Here is a 15,444-nt window from a genome sequence, read left to right as displayed (position 1 = left end):
AGATGATTGACATGCCCTTCAAGAAAGTGTTGATATTCTAGCCGGTAATAGTTCTGTTAATGAACCCAACTTTGCAGCTATTTGGCTAATACCAAAAAAGCGTATGCTGTCAAGATTGAATTATGAGGCGTAAATTGCTTGTTTTGAAATGAACAGGGTTCTAAATAGTAATTAAATCATAAAAATTAAGAGAATGAAGATTTAATTCCACTAATTTTAAAATTATTTCTTTAAAAGTAATTCAACCGGAAAAAAATGAGGGCCAAGTTTTAACCTTATTAATTTTAAAATCGACATAATTTTAAAATATAATTAAATCAGTTGTTTTTAAAGATGCAAGAGCTTAATTGTAATGGTTTCAAAACTATCATAGCTTAAAATGTAATTAAATCATTAATTGGCCATGACCCCTCCCACTACAACGTGCCTCTGTTAAGAGTGAGTATTCGATCGAGCCGAGTCAAATTTTTTTGAATTGTTCGAATTGATGAGTCCTATTTTACAACTTAAATTTTATTTGAAATTTTTTCGAGTCAAATTCGAATCAAATCGGGTTATTCGAGTTTATGTTTAAATTTAATTATAAATATATATAATATCATGGTACTATTTGCTTCCAATTTAAACCGTTTTCTATAAACATATATAATATATATTTATTTACATTTTTTTCATATGTGATATACATGTTCATACAGAATTGAAAGACTCTGCTTAAACTTGAAAACAAATCCTCTAATTACTAAAAGTTTTGAATTATTCGAATTAATATTCGAGTTCTATTTTATAACTCGACTTCAGTTTGAAAATTTTGAGTCGAGTTTTGCTCACGCCTACCTCCGTACATGCATGTTGCTTATTCTATATAGAAAACATTTCATGTAGAAAATATGGGGAGAGCCGCTTAACTTCCTTGCTTTCCATATACCATATGGAAGGTGTTTTCTTCCTCAAACGAACTTCAGATGCACCCGTAAAGCTAGAAGTCTAACAAGTTAGCTTTTAAGAAGAAAAATAAAGATGAATAAATGATGTTATGTGAATAATGAAGCAGAAGAAAAGATGAATGAACGAAGAATATAAAATTCACGATATTCTTAACCACAGTTTCTCTCCCGGAAAACATATAATACCTCCTTAATCTGCCTACACGAAACATCGCCGTGCATGGTGGCACGTGAGCTCATTGGGCTCACGAACTCAGCATCCGACTCAGGCCACTTGTAGAGATTCATATATGTTTCCCTTAATGGCACCCGAGGGTCTCTAGCATCAGTCAAACAAGTAGACATGCAGACGGAGCTCATTTTCTTCAAAGGTTTTTTGTGAGCTTCAAAGAAGCTTTGATTGCAAAGAAAGATTATATACATTTATATAATGGGGTGTGTGTGTGTTTAGGCAAAGAGTGTATAGGCTAATGCTGTTTTTATTCTGTTTGATTCCGAATATAATTTGCTTAGCAATAGTAAGAGTGACTAATATATGTAATTTAAAGAAATTTACTAAAGGGGTGTAGCTCAAATGGTAGAGCGTTCTGTCACGGACTTAATCTATCAATAAGCCTCGTGCGGCCTTAGCTTCTTTTCGCCCCTCGCGATAACTAAGTCAACCTCACTCAAACTCGTGCTAGTGTGGGAAAGTGTTGGAAAGGAAACGAAGAAGACAAGTAAAGAGACTTTATGGGAAAGCTTGTTTATATGGTTGAGTGCTTACAACTCTTGGATGGATTTGCAAATGAGAATCCTACACCTATTTATAGCATCCTACCTCCTCAATGGATGATGGAGATTGACTTGATCCTACGGTTGGGAGAGATTCTCTAGAATTCTTCATAATTCTCTACCTAACATGGAATACTCTAGATAATATCTAGAATGCTCTAATATGTCCAAGCATGTTCTAGAATACTCTACATATGTATAAGCCTTGAAGCTTCTAGAGTAATCTATACTATTCTATCAACCTCCAAGACCAAATATGGTCTAAAACAGCCCAAAGTGTGGGGAAGAAGCCCAATTTCGTGACATCTTCCCCCACCTATTTCGGCGTCGTCCTCGTCGCCTCGTACTCTTTGAGATGTTCTTCGAACTGCATAAGTCTTCGGCTAGTTCCCATGTTGCCTCGGACTCCGGTAGTCCTTTCCACTTGATTAAATACTCGGTACGCGGTGGGACTCCTCTCTTGCGGACCGTCCTCCTTGTAAGCACCGTTTCAACCTCTTTATCGTAAGACTTGGTTACTACGGTAGGTGCTCGATGTGAATACCCTCAGCTTGGGCCTTCATTATCGGCATGATATGGCTTGAGCATGCTTACATGGAAGACCGGATGAATCTTGAGTGTAATTGGCAAGTCCAACCGATAAGACACTTTACCTACCTTGGAAAGTACCTGGAACGATCCCTCATATCTTTGTATTAGTCCTTTGTGAACGCTTCGGGTTACTTTGAACTGTTGTGGCAAAAGCTTCACAAGGAACGGTGAATTCTCGATGTCACCTCTTTTCGTCCGCCCACTTCTTCATCTTTTTCCTAGCTTTCTCCAAGCATGCGCGGGCGTTGTCGGCGTTCTTCTCCCATGACTTGGCCATCTTGGCTGCTCCGGGACTTTTACCCCCGTCAAGTGGCGTTGTCAATGTGTGTGGCATGAGCGGTTATTGACCGGTCGCAAGCTCAAATGGACTCCGGCATGTGGCTTCACTCCGGTGCAGGTTATAAGAGAATTGGGCGACGTCTAACAACTTTGCCCAATCTCACTGGTTAGCACTTACGAAGTGCTACAAATAACACTCCAATAAAGTGTTCACCCGTTCGGTCTGCCCATTAGTTTAAGGGTGAAAACTAGTGGAGAAATTTAACTCGGTGCCAAGGAGCTTGAACAATTACGTCCATAGGCGTCCAGTGAATCGAGGATCTCAATCACTGATGATGATCCTTGGTAAGCCCCAATGCTTCACGACGTTCTTGAATAACGCTCGCGCAGCCTCCTCAGCAGTGTAATCCTTGGGGCATGGTATAAAGGTTCCATACTTAGAAAATCAGTCCACGATGACCATGATCAACCCGTATCCCTCGGACTTGGGTAATGCACTAATGAAATCTAATGTGATCGAATCCCATGGTATTTGGGGAACTGGTAAAGGTTTGAGTAATCCCGTCGACTTTCGGTTCTCCACTTTGTCTTGTTGGCACACAAGACAAGTATTCACATAAAGCTCTACACTATCCTTCATCTGAGGCCAAAAGTATGATGTTTCTAGTAATGCTATAGTGCGCTTTTGGCCCGGATGGTCGGCCCACTTGGTGTCATGGCACTCTTTAATAAGATCTCGCCTTAAGTTGTCCCACTTTGGAACAAAGATTCACCGTCCCTTGGTGTAGAGTAGGCTGTCCTCTACCCAAAACTGTTAGGTTTTACCTTCTCCAGCTAACTTTATCAATTCTCTTGCCATTGGATCTTGTTCAATGCCCTCCTTGATGCGCTCCAACACAGTTCCCTTGGCTAGAGAGATCGTGGCGAGCTCCGTCTTTCGACTTAAGGCATCAATTACGACGTTGGCTTTGCCCAGCTTGTATTCCAACTTGTAGTCGAACTCGGTTAGGAAGTCCTGCCACCTTGTTTGTTTAGGTGACAGCTTCTTCTGGGTCTGAAAGTAACTCATCGCCACGTTGTCGGTTTTGATGGTGAAGTGTGCGCCGAGTAAGTAATGTCTTCATACCCGCAAGCAATGTATGATAGCCGTCATTTCCTTCTCTTGCACCGTGTATCACCTCTCGGTGTCGTTCAGCTTACGACTCTCAAATACTATCGGATGTCCCTCTTGCATTAGTACTCCCTCGATAGCGAAGTTGGATGCATCAGTGTGAACCTCGAACGGTTTGGTAAAGTTGGGTAAGGCTAAGACAAGTTCTTGGCTCACTACTGCCTTCAGGTCCTCAAAGGCCTTCTGACATTGTTTGGACCACTCCCACGTCTTCCCCTTCTTGAGTAGGTCCGTCAATAATGATGCTCACGTCGAGTAACCCTGTATAAACCGACGATAATAATTTACTAGACCAAGGAAGGACCTCAGTTCACTCACCTTGGTCGGCTGCTCCCACTCGGTTATGGCCTTGATCTTGCTCACATCCATTAGTATCTTTCCATGGCCGATTACATATCCAAGGAAGTGTATTTCTGCGGTGGTAAACGTGTACTTTTCTTTCTTTACGTATAGCTCGTTCTCTCGAAGTATCTTGAACACAGTCCTCAAGTGGTCTACATGTTCCTCAATGGAGTTACTGTATACCACGATATCGTCCAAGTATACCACCATGTACTGGTCCATGTACGGTTGGAAGAGCTTGTTCATGAGCGTGCAAAACGTCGTCGGTGCATTAGTTAGACCAAAGGGCATGACCAACCACTCATACGATCCGTATCGGGTGATGCATGCGGTCTTTGGCTCGTCACCTTCGGTAATTTGGACTTGGTAGTAGCCTTTTTGTAAGTCCATTTTCGTGTACACTTTGGCTCCTCCAAGTCAATAAAATAAATCAGCAATCAAAGGAATCGGGTAGCGATTCTTAATTGTTACCTTATTAAGCGCCCGGTAGTCGACACACATGCGCAACAACCCATCGTGCTTCTTCTGGAAGAGTACCAGTACGCCATACGGTGCCTTCGAAGGTCGAATTTTTCCTGTGTCAAGTAGCTCCTTGAGTTGCCTTTGAAGTTCCTCAAGTTCGGGTGGGGCCATTCGGTATGGTGCCAGGGCAGGCAGCTTGGCACCGGGTTTCGACTCGATCTTATGATCCACCTCGTGCCTTGGTGGAAGTTTATTTGGTAACTCGGGCGGCATCACGTCCTTGTTCTCCTCTAAGACTTCGCAGATGATCGGTGGTAGGTCATCCGTTTTCTCAATCTCGTTATCTTCCTTTAGCATGGCCAAATAAGTCATGTCCCCTTTCTTGATGCCTTTACCAAGTTGTATGGCCGAGAGTTGTTTGGCGTCTTGGCCTTGCTCTTTTGATGCCTCGACCATGGGGATCATGCAGAGAGACCCTTTTTCCAATATGCAAACTGAACTAAAGGAAGACATAGGGATAGCAGTTACCTGTCGCAGAAAGTCCAACCCCAAAACAACCTTGAAGTCATCCATGAGAACGAATGAAAAGTTCACTTGGCCCTTCCAAGTGCCTAAGCGTAGCTCGACCCCTCGTGCCACGCCGTAGAGTGGTACTGCTCGTGCATTTACCGTCTTGAGCCATTCTGTGCTCATAGTGTATTTTAATCCCAAACGGTTGGCTTCATCTTTAGACACGAAGTTGTGGGTAGACCCCGTGTCTACCATAGCTCTTGTCGGCTTTTCGTTGATTACCGCTTCCACATACATGAGCCCATTATTCGGTATTGGTGTCAACGACTTGGCTTTCAAGGCATTTAGAATTTGAAGCGACCCCATCTCTGCTTGAGACTCTGTGTCTTGACAATCGACGATGGCGAAAAGTGAACCAAGTTTGGGACAGCTACTCATCGAATACAGCCCTTTACACAAGAAACATCCCCCTTTATGAACGAAGGCCTTTTTCTTCTCTTCGTAGTCCCTTCGGCCCGGACGTCGATCTCGATCTGCCTCTTTAGCTTGTGACTTTTGGTGATCTCGGTCTCGGTTGCCTTGGTTATTCTCCCACCGTTCTCCCCCACCTTTGGTTGGGTATTTATCTTTATTCTTCGCCGCATTGGTGTGGGAGTAGGGATGGAAATCGACGATTGACTCGACGATGGCAATGGCCTCATCAACCGTTCTAACGTCCCGACGATGTATCTCTTGCTTGGCCCATCCTTGTAGTACATCAATGAAATAAAACAAGAGATCATCTTCAGACATATTGGGAATTTGAAGCATAAGGGTTGTGAATTCTTTTACATAGTCCAGCATAGCACCCCGTTGCTTCAACTCCCGCAATTTCTTGTGATACCACATTCTCGGGATAAAAATGTTTCTTGAGTTCTTTCTTAAACTCATCCCACGTATTTAACCGACAAGCCCCTTGCTTTATGTCGGCATGTTTCCTACGCCACCTTAACATAGCAGTATTTGAAAGATATAAGGCAGCAGTCTTTACCTTGGCGGCCTCGTCGTTAAGGCCGATTCCCTCGAAGTATTGCTCCATCCGCCATAGATAGTTTTCGACTTCCTTGGCGTCCCTTGCCCCGTTAAACCCTTACGGCTTGGGGCACTCGACCCTCGGGGTGGAGACGGTGATGTTAGCACCCCCGCTAACGGTAGCCCTCTTGCAGAGCGCCATGTCCTCCCGCATCCCCTCGATGCTTTCGCGTAAGACTTGGATCATATCCTCTAGCCGTACGAACCGAGCTTCTACCTCGTTGCTGGTCTCCTCGGCACTCCCCTTTAGCGCGTCAACTTGCTCCAATACATGGTCTTCCAGCATCTTGAAGTCGTGTTGGACCCTCTTCAGTCTCTCGCCAAACTCCGCCACCACTGGTTCTAAGGGAGCTTCCTCGCGAGCTTTACTCTGGTCCCTCTTCTTCCTTGTATTGGCAGGTGCAGCTTCTCTCCCACGTTCCTCAGTAACAGTTGATTCATTCGAGTTCCCGACCATTCCTACAAGACACGTGCACGATATTGATGCCTTAACCTGGCTCTGATACCAACTATCATAGACTTAATCTCTCAATAAGTCTCATGAGGCCTTAGCTTGTTTTCGCCCATCGCGATAGCTAAGTTAGCCTCACTCAAACTCGTGCTAGTGTAGGAAAGTGTTGGCAAGGAAACGAAAAAGACAAGTAAAGAGACTTTGTGGGAAAGCTTGTTTATATTCTTGAGTGCTTACAACTCTTATATGAATATGCAAATGAGAATCCTACACCTATTTATAGCATCCCACCTCCTCAATGGACGGTGGAGATTGACTTGATCCTACAGTTGGGAGAGATTCTATAGAATTCTCCATAATTCTCTACCTAACATGGAATACTCTAGATAATATCTAGAATGCTCTAATATATCCAAGCATGTTCTAGAATACTCTACATATGTACAAGCCTTGAAGGTTCTAGAGTAATCTATACTATTCTATGAACCTCCAAGACCAAATATGGCCCAAAACAGCCCAAAGTATGGGGAATAAGCCTAATTTCGTAACAGTTCGCTTTGCATGTGAGAGGTATGGGGATTTGATCCCGCATCTTCAATTTTGTTGTAATTTTTTTTGTTTATTTTCAGTTCAAATTTTGTTATCGCGTTAATTTTAAGAATATAGTATAGATTATTTACAGAGCCAACCCCGCCCCTCCTTTTTTTTCTTTTGTATTCTAGAGAATATAAGGTGGCGTTTGGTTCGCTGGAATGTTTATGAGGGAATTGGAATCTGTGAAGGAATTTGAATCTGTCAGGAATTGGAATCCAATTCCATATTTTGTTTGGTTGGCAGGAAATGGAATTGGAATCCAATTCCATATTCTGTTTGGTTGGCAAGAAATGGAATTGGAATCCAATTTCATATTTGTTTAGTTCGCAGACATGTCAGATGAATTTGATTTCATTAATGTAAAATGATAGAATTGCCCTTCTTGTTTTTTTTTCTTTATTTTAGTTTGTTTTACAACTTACATGTATTAATATATTATAAAAAATTAAAAAAAATTAAATTTTCATTTTATTGATTGATTATTCATTTCAATAAATTATAAAAATCATGCTAATAAACATCATAAGTTAAAATCATCGCAATCAAAATATGTTAATAAGTTACCAAAAGATAGAGCAATATTTCGATACATTCCAATCGGAGTATGTTAATTAGTTACCAAAACATATACCAAAAACTATTTTTATTCAATATATGGATTAGAAACCCGACCCGACACGACACAAAATAATAAAAAAATTATTTTTATTCAATAAAAACATTGACTTAATTGAAAAAAAAATTATATATAGAGGGGTATTATTGTAATTATTCTTAAATATATAAGGTAAAATTATTTATTTTTTTCGGGTCGGTCTGGTTTTTTCACCCTAAACCCAAACCCGACCCAACCCGAATATCACACTTAAAAAAACCCGACCCGACCCGAATATCACACTTAAAAAAACCCGACCCGACCCGAATATCACACTTAAAAAACCTGACCCAACCCGAACAAAATAAAGTTTCACCCGACCCGACCTGAATATATGAATTAGAAATTCGATCCAACCCGACCCGAAATAATAAAAATTTATTTTTATTCAATAAAAACAGTGACTTAATTGGAAAAAATATATATAAAGGGGTATTATTATAATTATTCCTAAATATATAAGGTAAAATTATATATATTTTCGGGTCGGGTATTTTTTACCCTAAACCCGAACTCGACCCGACCCGAATATCACACTTAAAAAAACCGACCCGACCCGACCAAAATAAAGTTTCACCCGACCCGACCCGAATATATGAATTAGAAACCTGACCCGACCCAAAATAATAAAAAAATATTTTTATTCAATATATGAATAAGTTACCAAAAGATTGACGAGGAAAGTTGAAGCCATGAGGGATTCCAATTCCCTTAGAAAACTTGAACCAAACATGAGAAAGTGGTGGAATTGGATTCCAATTCCCCTCAATTCCGAGGGATTTCATCCAACAAAACGCCACCTAAGACTGTTTTCTAGTAAATTATGTGCAATTTAGGCCGAAACTATTAAAGGAAAAGCTTAATACTAAACATTATCTCGAAAAATGTTTTGGTACCTAAAAGATTTTTTTGTTAAAAAAGTGTCTAACGTTTTCTCAGTTACACTTTTACGTGCCTACTGTTATATTTTTAATTTTTTTACATTTTTTAATAATAAAAATTTTATTTAAAAAAAACTTAAAAAACTTAATTTATTTATAAAAAACGTAAACTTTTAATGAAATTAAAAAAAGCCTCTAAAAACTTAAAATATCTCATTTCAACTCCCATTACCAACCGTCGTCGGTCATCTCCGGCCACCATCGTCGCCGAACACTTGAGTTTTGATCAGAATTGCACGGCGATTCAAACGGTGGTGGAGGTGTAGCTTATAGACGTCAGAATAGACGAAAAATAATAACGGTGGCTTAAAATCCGACAAACCTTTGAACGCTTCTCTACGACAAATGGTGACACTTTACGACGAAAGGCTAACGGAAGTTTGATCAGTGATCGACGTCGGTGAAGGTGGTGGTGACGGTCACGGATGGTCGATTGACGACCATAGAAAGGGAAAGGGGAAAGGGAAAAAGAGATAGGGGAGAGGGGAGACGTGAGCTGTTGGGTTAGGTTTTTTTAATAAAAAATATTTTATTTTTTAAAATTTTTTAAATAAATTCTCAAAATTATCAGAACGTGATACATGTCACTTAACGGTCAAATTTAACCATCGTTACGATCAAGGCACCTAAAAGTCAACGTTAGACACATTTTTAATGAAAAAAATTTTAGGCACTAAAATATTTTTCAACCAAAGTTTAGGCACTTATTTTTGTATCAAGCATTTAAGGCACTTATTTTTGTATCAAGCCTTTAAGTAAAAAACCAAGTGCATCTTTAGCACCAAAATGTAGAGGCACCCATTAGCATGTTCATCACAACAATCTGCAGTCGAATTGCTTCGCATGTTAAAATCCATTTATTGAAGGGGATGTAGGAACTCTTCATTAATAAGAAGAGAACACCTTTGTCTCCAACTGGTATGCTTTAGTGAAGAAAGCAGGCCAACAAAGGTATGTTGGCATGATGCTTCTAACTGTAGAGGCACCTATTAGCATGTTCATCACAATTATCTGCAGTTGAATTGCTTCTAATGGCGAAGCGCCTCCCATTATGAGTCCCGTCATCGCCCCTGGAAGTAAGATAAGACCCACTGTTTTCGCATTGTCCAACACCAGAGACAGTGCAATAACCAGAGCCCTTTTCACTTGTTCTACCGTTGTTTGACGCGGAGTCGCCCCTAGCGCCAATGCTGTCTACACCTGCCAAGGGTGATGGAAAACCGATACAAACTCATTAACAGAGTACGGATTTTGAAAAGCCAAAGAAATGTTGTACCATTGACAGGTATTCGGTACTATGAAAGTTAGAACTTACAAGGTTCAGTTGTATCTTGATATCATCTCGAAGTTTTTTCATGGTGACTCAGGTTACTGTCATAGCGTTTCCGACCATCATTCCGGCGACGGGGATAATGTATCTCGGAGTGAAAGGGAAAACATTAGTACAACAAGAACAAACATTGTCAACGTTGTTCCTGCCATGATAGATACTCCAGCAACATACTTCCAGCGAGGCACATGTTTAGCACGTTGTCCGGCTGTGTATCCCGCAACCGAAACCTGCAACCCATGTTTCCAAGCACCCAAGATCGAATGTCAAATTTAGTGGAAACTATTCAAAGTCCCAGCATTGTAGGCAATCAAGAACATTGATAAGCAAGATCCATCTAAAGATAAATTAGGATATATTTTTATCTTTTCTGTTTTTATAGAATAGGATGCAATGCATAATTATTTTGTGTTTTGATCATATCAGATAAACTTATCTGTATGCAGAAATCTCTGAACCAAATTTGAAACAACAAATAAAACATTCTGATATGATTCAAACACTCCAAAAGCATACAATTTAATATTCAAATCCCAAAAAGAAACCAAGAATTCTGTATAATATCCAAAAACATTCTTATAGGTTTTGGTTACATCGCCTTTTATAATAAATAAACTCTGGTACATATTTACAAAAATAACTCTATCTTTATCAGTATAGTCATACCTTACAACTCTCCACCTTGGCGAATATCCTGCCCTTTAAGAAACATTCAATGTGGGTTGGGTTACCTTACTTCTTTAACAACTCGACATTCAACAAGTCCAAGTAATGCATGAACTTGTCTGTCGTAACTGGCTTGGTGAAAATAGCAGCGGCATTCTCATCAGTATGTACCTTCTGAAACAAAATCTCTCCAGATGCAATCAACTCTCTGATCTTGTGAAATCTTACATCAATATGCTTAGTTCTAGCATGATATACCTAATTCTTAGCCAAGTGAATAGTATTTTGATTGTCACAAAGCAACTTAACTCCACCTTGCTGAATACCCAACTCTTTCACTAAACCAGTAATCCATAAAGCTTCTTTTGCAGCTTCAGCCACTGCTATATATTCAGTTTCAGTTGTAGATAATGACATAACTGATTGAACAATTGGCTTCCAACAAATAGGCCCTCCACCAAGAGTAAAGACATACCCTGTTGTAGATTTTCTATTATCCAAATCACCCGCATAGTCTGAATTCACATATCCTACAACCAAAGGATTATCCCACTGACTACCAAAAACAATTCCATGTCCCACAGTACCCTTTAAGTACCTAAAGATCCACTTGACTGCTTCCCAATGTTGCTTACCAGGTTTAGACATGTACTAACAAACTTTACTAACAACATGAGCTAAATCAGGACGAGTACATACCATTGCATACATCAAGCAGCCAACAACATTACAATACGGAACCTTTGTCATATCTTCAGCTTCCTTATCTGTCTTAGGGCACTGTTCTGATGAGAGTTTAAAGTGATTCGCCAATGGAGTGCTCACTGGTTTTGCGTTGCTCATCGCAAACCTTTCTAACATTTTCTCAACATAACCCCATTGAGATAGTCACAGTTTCCTTGAGTCTTTGTCCCTGCAAATTTCCATTCCAAGAATTTTCTTTGTAGTACCTAAATCTTTCATATCAAATTTCTGACTCAATAAAGTTTTCAAACTGATAACATCATCCATGTTCTTCGCATTAATTAACATATCAACAACATACAATAACAGAAAAATAAAATAACCATCATCAAGGCTCTTAAAATAGACACAACAATCATACTCACGTCTCTTGTAGCCAATCTTGATCATATAGGAGTCAAACCATTTGTACCATTGTCTCGGAGACTGTTTCAACCCGTATAAAGATTTCTTCAAACTGCAAACTAAATGCTCGTTTCCAGGTTGAGTGAAACCTTCAGGCTACTGCATGTAGATCTGTTCCTCTAAATCAACATGCAAAAAAGCAGTTTTAACATCCATTTGCTCTAAATGCAAATCCCAACTAGCCACCAATGCAACTACTGCTCGGATTAAATTGTGCATGACCACAAGAGAAAAAATTTCATTATAATCAACTTCTTTCTACTGTGAAAAATCCTTTGCTACCAAACGAGCCTTGAACTTCTACCCCTCTTTTTCTGTTACAGCTGGTTTCTTCTTATACACCCATTTGCAATCAATAGGCTTCTTACCCTCAAGAAGACGAACTAACTGTCATGTGCGATTGTGATTCAAAGACTCCATCTCCTCAACCATGGCAGCCATCCACTTGTCATTTTCCTGACTAGTAACATCATCATGAAAAGTAATCAGATCATTACTGCTAACAGTAAGTGCAAAAGAGACCAAGTCTTCAAAACTCAATCTGTTCGGATGCTTTATATTCGTCCGTCTCACCCTGTCTCTGGCGAGGCTATAATCCTACAAATAAACCGTAGAGGAACCACCAAAAGTCGGTTGAGAAGTTTCTATTTTCTCAACTGGAAACTGCTAGAAATCCACCACTTTCGTGTCTTTCTTCTGCTGCAACATGGGTTGTTCATAAAAAACAACATCTCTACGGATCACAATTTTCTTCACAACTGGATCCCAGAAATTGAATCCTTTGACACCTGTCTTGTAACCCAGAAAAATGCACTCCTTCAATTTTGCATCTAGTTTGGATCTCTCATCAGCAAGTACATGCACGTAAGCAGGACAACCAAAAATCCGTAAGTGATCAAAAGTAACATCATGACCAGTCCATACCTATTCTGCAACTTTCCCAGCCAATGAAGCCCTTGGCAATCTATTGATAAGATAACACGCCATGTTAACAGCCTCAGCCCAGAAGTGTTTGGGAAGCCCGCATTCAACCGCAAACATCTAGCTCTTTCATTCAACGACCTGTTCATCCGTTCCGAAATATCATTCTGTTGTGGTGTCTTGCGCACTGTAAAATCTCTATTAATCCCATGCTCCTTACAGAGGTTTAGAAATTGTGAATCTCTGTACTCCGTACTATTGTCAGTCTATAAACACTTGATTTTTCGTCCTGTTTGGTTTTCTACCTCAGCTTTCCACAGTTTGAACTTCTAAAAAATGTCAGACTTCTGTTTCAAAAAATACACCCAAACTTTCCCTGAAAAATCATCAATAAAAGTAACATAATACCTAGATCCACCCAAAGATGATGTCGTGGAAGACCCCCATACATCAGAATGCACATAATCAAGAATCCCTTCAGTTGTGTTCTTCCCCGTCTTGAAACGAACTTTAATCTGTTTACCAAGAACGCAATACTTGCAAAAATCGAGCTTACAACTTTTAATATCATGAAATAGATTTCTTTTATGTAATTCAGTCATACCACGTTCACTAAGATGAGCAAGATGCATATACCACAATTTGGTAGTATCATCACTGGACTCAATAGAATGAACTCCACCTACAACGGTACTCCCTAACAATATGTAAATATTCTCTGCAGTCATCTTTCCTTTCATCATAATAAAAACTCCTTTAACAATCTGAATGGTTTCCCTATCCTCAATAGCCTTAGGGATAAAACCGTTTTTGTGCAAAGTGTCCAAAAAAATCAAATTCTTCTTCAAATCTGGGATATGCCAAACACCACACAACGTCCGAACAAAACCATCATACATCTTAATTCTGACATCACCAATACTAACAATATTGAAACATCGATAATCAACCAAATAAACAGAACCAGAATTAATTGACATGTATGTCGAAAACCATTCTCTATTTGGCGTGATGTAATAAGAACATCCAGAATCAAGAATCCAGGCATCTATCAGTTGAGTCGTTGAAATAGAGAGCATATCACCATCACTGCAATCAGAATTTTCATCCTCAACCACATTCACAGACTTGGATGAGTCATCACGCTTCTCATCAGCCTGTTTTTTTTACTTTGGACAGTCTCGCTTCACATGTCTCACCTCCTTGCACTTGTAACAGTGAATTGTCTTCTTATCCCTAGATTTGGATCTGAAATTCTGCTTCCCAAACCCTGTCTTCTCTAGTTTCCGTCCACAGTCTCGATTACCCTTGACATATAAGCTATTAACTTGAGAGCTTTCCCCTGCATTCTGCTTCCGTTGGTTGTGAGCCAACAAGGCTGTAGTAATCTTCTCAACTTTGATAGTCTCTTTCCCATATGTAAGAGTAGTAACCATGTGTTCGTAAGAGGGAGGCAACGAACACAACATAATCATCGTTTTGTCTTCATCCTCAATTTTCACATCAAGCCGAGCCAAATCAGAAATGATTTGATTGAAGACATTCACGTGTTGCGCCAAATCATGATCATCATGCATCTTCAGCCCATACAGCCGCTGCTTTAGATACAGTTTAGTCGTAAAGGAATTGGACATAAACTGACTTTCCAACTTCTTCCAAATTTCATCTGGAGACGACAGATGCATGACGTGATACATGACCTCATCCGCCAAACATAATTGTATGGTTCCTTCCGCAATTCTTCCCAATCTTCCTCCTCCATCGACGCCGATTTTGTAGGTCGCAAAGCCTTCAGGATCCCTTGCTGCGCCAACAGATCCTTCACCCTTGTTTGCTATAATCCGAAGTTACCCTGACCATCGAATTTCGCAACTTCGAATTTGGCTCCTGACATATGATACCAATTGTTGAATAATCGGGTAAAGAAACGGAAAGAACACAAGAATTTTAACGAGGTTCAACAATGTACTTACGTCCTTGGTGCCCTAGGCGGCGCTAGAATTTTTATTTAATATCTCATAGGTTTTGGTTACATCTCCTTTTATAATAAATAAAACATGGTATATTTACCGATATATTTATGAGCCATACCTAATAAGAACAAACCCAATAATAGAAAGCTAAAGAAAAGCTATGAAAATGGAATAAACCATCTCTTTTTCCAAACCCATATTTTGCATGAAAGATAAGATCACGGCTATGAGAACAACAGCAAGGGAAGCCACTGGCTTCACCATGCCTTTTAAGAACTCAAACATCCAATCCTCATCCATTGAAAGGTGAAACTCAGAGTGAAAATCCACCATGTTCATGTTCATGTTCATGTTCATGTTAAGAGCTTGCTTTACAGATTTTGTGGTTGAAGAAGAAGAATCTACCTTTCCCTAATAAGAAAGTTTTGTATTTTGAGACATCTCGGGGAGATACTATTTCAGAGATTCGTAATTTTAAATAAGCACAAATCCAATAGGACAAGCTGAAATGCGACAGGTGAAATTTGAGTTCAAAATCACATCATTAAATGGAAAGCAGTGACAGTTACATTGGCGCTTGGTGTATAGAATCAGGGTTTCAAATCGCGGTCGCGATC

General features: G+C 39.8%; 1 pseudogene; it reads right to left on the bottom strand.

Moving 5' to 3' along the window:
* Positions 1-9,673: 9,673 nt before the first annotated feature.
* On the bottom strand, positions 9,674-15,219 carry LOC120188241 (annotated as a pseudogene).
* Between the last annotated feature and the right edge of the window lie 225 nt (positions 15,220-15,444).

Source organism: Hibiscus syriacus, unplaced genomic scaffold (assembly GCF_006381635.1).
Source record: "Hibiscus syriacus cultivar Baekdansim isolate YM2019G1 unplaced genomic scaffold, ASM638163v2 tig00116939_pilon, whole genome shotgun sequence".
Lineage (NCBI taxonomy): Eukaryota > Viridiplantae > Streptophyta > Magnoliopsida > Malvales > Malvaceae > Hibiscus > Hibiscus syriacus.
This window is presented reverse-complemented; position numbering and strand designations above follow the sequence as displayed.